The following is a 4,172-nucleotide window of genomic DNA, read 5'->3' as shown; positions in this document are numbered from 1 at the left end:
TTTGTAAACAACTACTTTTCAGCTATAAAAGGCAAACAGGAGGTGTCTAACCAAACACCTAAAACTCTGCTTTTTAAACTGAAAAAGCAAACATGAGGTGAAAAGTAGGAAAACAAACGTCCTCTTAAAAGTTCCAATTGATTTTTTTTAATATAAGTTGAGAGTTAATTTAAAGAAATTGTGAAACATCTTTTAATTTTTGGTAAACAAATGTATTTGATGAACGTAATAATACATATTGTACAATGAAATAATTTTTTGTCACACCCGACCCTAAACGACCTCAATCGGCATCGAGCGTGAAATAGAAAGATCATAATCAATACTCAGAAGTCTCCAATTAATACAAATATCATTATCTTACAATCGAAATACCAAAGTTCTAACCATTATTCTAACAATAAGCAACCAACTTCCAAACCTCGCCTAATCGGTTGGTAACCTTCTCTATATCTTGTATTTTCTCACCTAAAAACATTAAAACATTTAAAAACGTGAGACAAAAATCTCAGTAAGAAATTATCAACTATAAAAACCATCTTTACTTAACATAGCTACATATATACGTTTATAAAGGGATTTGATCAAAACCTTATAAAATATACTCAAAACTTAAGTTTATAATATAATCATCAAACCTTATAAAATATACTCAAAACTTAAGTTCATAATATAGTCAAAGTAGTAAACCAAAAACATATAAAATATATAATATTGTATCCATCCTCGAATTCCACCCGTGTAGATCATAACATCAATCATAACAATATCGAGATATCTCATTTATATCTCGTTCCTTGCCTAACAGTTAGGACTACCAGATGTGCACTCTGGCCATATCGTCATTAGATATGGTTTTACAAATACAACTCCTACCCCGGGTAATCCTAGATGGACAAAACCATTTAATCTTTCGAAATATCACAACTCATAAAAATCATATATGGATTTCAATCCAAAATAATAACAACATAAAAATCATATTTGGACTTCAATCCAAAATAATAACAACAATAACCGCAACAGATTTTTCAATCCAAAAACAATTCGTAAGAAATCATCAAATTCATTTTATTCAATACAGATATATATTGAAACCAAAAACATATATGTATATATGTAAATCAACCAAATTAAGCCTTAAATCAACATAATTAAGTAAAATCTGAAATTCACATAGAAGCATAGTCAATGGCTTCCTTTGAACCATACTTTCATAATAAAAAGCAAAATCGTGAAAAATCTCAATTTTACAAAATTTCTGCATAACCTTAAAATATCACTTTCTGAAAATTCTTTGATTATATATATATTTATATACATAAAACTCAAAATATAGTTGATAGTTACTTACCTTGGCTACTAATTGACCCGATCGATTATTCTCTAAATTCTGTCTAAGACGTTTCCCTCCAAACACTGCCGAAACTCAAAAACTCTTCGGTTAAGACTTAGATCTATATATAAGGATGCTATGGTTCCAATTTCAAGTGATTCGGACTGTCGAATCTTCGTAAATCAAAGAAACGGTGGAGAAACGGTTCAAAAACGATAAAAAGCTGATGACAGAAGAAGAAAAGGAAAAAAGAAAAGAAAAGATAATGAATACATCATTTGCAACCTTTCGCCATATACATATCCAAATTTGGCAAAGATCCAGTTTGGTCCTCTATCTTTATATAATCTTTAAAAATTACTCTAAACTTTTAATTTACACATAAAACCATCAAATTAATTCCAAACTTTTCCTATAACACCGATTTAACTTCACACATCCAATAATTATAATATATATATTACTATCAAGGTATAAATTTTAGAAATTTAGACCCGGACGTGACAATTTTCCCCACCTTAAGAAATTTCGTCCTCGAAATTCACGTGCTCTAATCTAAATTTTCTTCCTCAAATAATCTCCAAGATCACAAAATTATTTCAAATTATCAAGATTCCTCATAATCATCATAAGACCACAAATTCTAATGTTTCCTTCCATTAACTTCATCATTTACCAATATCTACATCTTTGTAACAATCATTTAAATATACTCTTAGTAACTCTAAACTTCAATATAGTTAATTCCATCGCCATAATCCACAATAAAACTTCAAATATCATTCATATCTTCCTAACATACACCAAATCTCCCTTTAATAAATTGAAATCACAATTGATTCCATCAATTACATATATATCAAATATATTTCACCTATCTCCAAATGCTACATACTTCAAAAAAAATCAATTTTGAACCTCTAATATGTATGAGATTATTTTATTTTTTTAGATCTTCCAAATTATTCGAATCAATAAACATCATACACCTATAATCATATTTCATCATCATAATACTTAAATCTATAATTTTTCAGTCCAATCATGATGAATATGAACTTCAAGTCATCATCATTAATCAAATACAAACCTTATATCGATAACATATTTCCTCTATGAATATCACCTTAACTTCTTTATTTTCGTAAAACCGCTATAATCAAATCCTTACATAAGAAAAATCAATATAGATCATTCTTATACCCATCATCCTATATCCCATTAATAACTCCAAATAAATTTAAGTTTCTCATCAAACTAGGATAACAAATACGATTTACTTAAATCGTAATGTGAAAGTTTTTGAAATCTCCAAGCAATATCCTCAAACACAATAAAAGCCTAAAAATTTGATAATGTCATTCAATTTCTTTATTTGATACTATAATCCTCAAAACTTCAATCTTTTCTCCAAACCATATAACTAAGGAAGATAGAGTACCTAAATTACGACAATCAATGTTTTTTATCTTCTCCAAACTCCAAATAATATCTTTATACTCATAAAAGTCAATAAATCTATAATATCATTTAATTTTCTTATTTGACCTGTAAACACTAAACCATTAGCAATGTCTCTCAGATAAGGAGAAAAATTAAAGCAAAAACCAAATTCTGGTTTAACGCTAAAATGACCAATATATGCCGTTTTTAGCATAACTTTTTCATACGGAGTCCGATTAAGGCGATTCAAAAACTCTTGGAAACGTAAGATAATACTAAAGAACTTTCATTTAGGACTCCATGACAGATTCGGCCTCTATCTGGTCGAAAAATGCATCACAAGATTCAGGTATGAATCTGATTTTCCAGCAGCACTTATATAGACAATTCTCTATATCTCTAGCTCAAAGTTATGACTTACTCATAACCCATATCACCAAATATCAAATAATTTACTATTTTTCATACACCTAGATATTGCTAACCATCAAATCTCATTTTTACACCTCATTAGCTAGTTACTAAATCCTCGAAAAATTCCAAAGCATTTATTAGCTTACACCAAATATCCATTATCCTCAATTACTATCGATTATTTCTTAGCTATCACCAAATATCCATATTCCTCAAGTACTATCGATTAGTTCTTAGCTATCACCAAATATCGATATTCCTCAATTACTATCAACTTTAGGTCCGAAGAATTTAACCTAGAGCTCTGATACCAAACTGTCACACCCGACCCTAGACGACCTCAATCGGCATCGAGCGTGAAATAGAAAGATCATAATCAATACTCAGAAGTCTCCAATTAGTACAAATATCATTATCTTACAATCGAAATACCAAAGTTCTAACCATAATTCTAAAAATAAGCAGCCAACTTCCAAACCTCGCCTAATCGGTTGGTAACCTTCTCTATATCTTGTATTTTCTCACCTAAAAACATTAAAACATTTAAAAACGTGAGACAAAAATCTCAGTAAGAAATTATCAACTATAAAAACCATCTTTACTTAACATAGCTACATATATACGTTTATATAGGGATTTAATCAAAACCTTATAAAATATACTCAAAACTTAAGTTTATAATATAATCATCAAACCTTATAAAATATACTCAAAACTTAAGTTCATAATATAGTCAAAGTAGTAAACCAAAAACATATAAAATATATAATATTGTATCCATCCTCGAATTCCACCCGTGTAGATCATAACATCAATCATAACAATATCGAGATATCTCATTTATATCTCGTTCCTTGCCTAACAGTTAGGACTACCAGCCGTGCACTCTGGCCATATCGCCATTAGATATGGTCTTACAAATACAACTCCTACCCCGGGCAATCCTAGATGGACAAAACTATTTAATCTTTCGAAATAT

The sequence above is a fragment of the Euphorbia lathyris genome, chromosome 7, assembly GCF_963576675.1.
Source record: "Euphorbia lathyris chromosome 7, ddEupLath1.1, whole genome shotgun sequence".
Lineage (NCBI taxonomy): Eukaryota > Viridiplantae > Streptophyta > Magnoliopsida > Malpighiales > Euphorbiaceae > Euphorbia > Euphorbia lathyris.
This window is presented reverse-complemented; position numbering follows the sequence as displayed.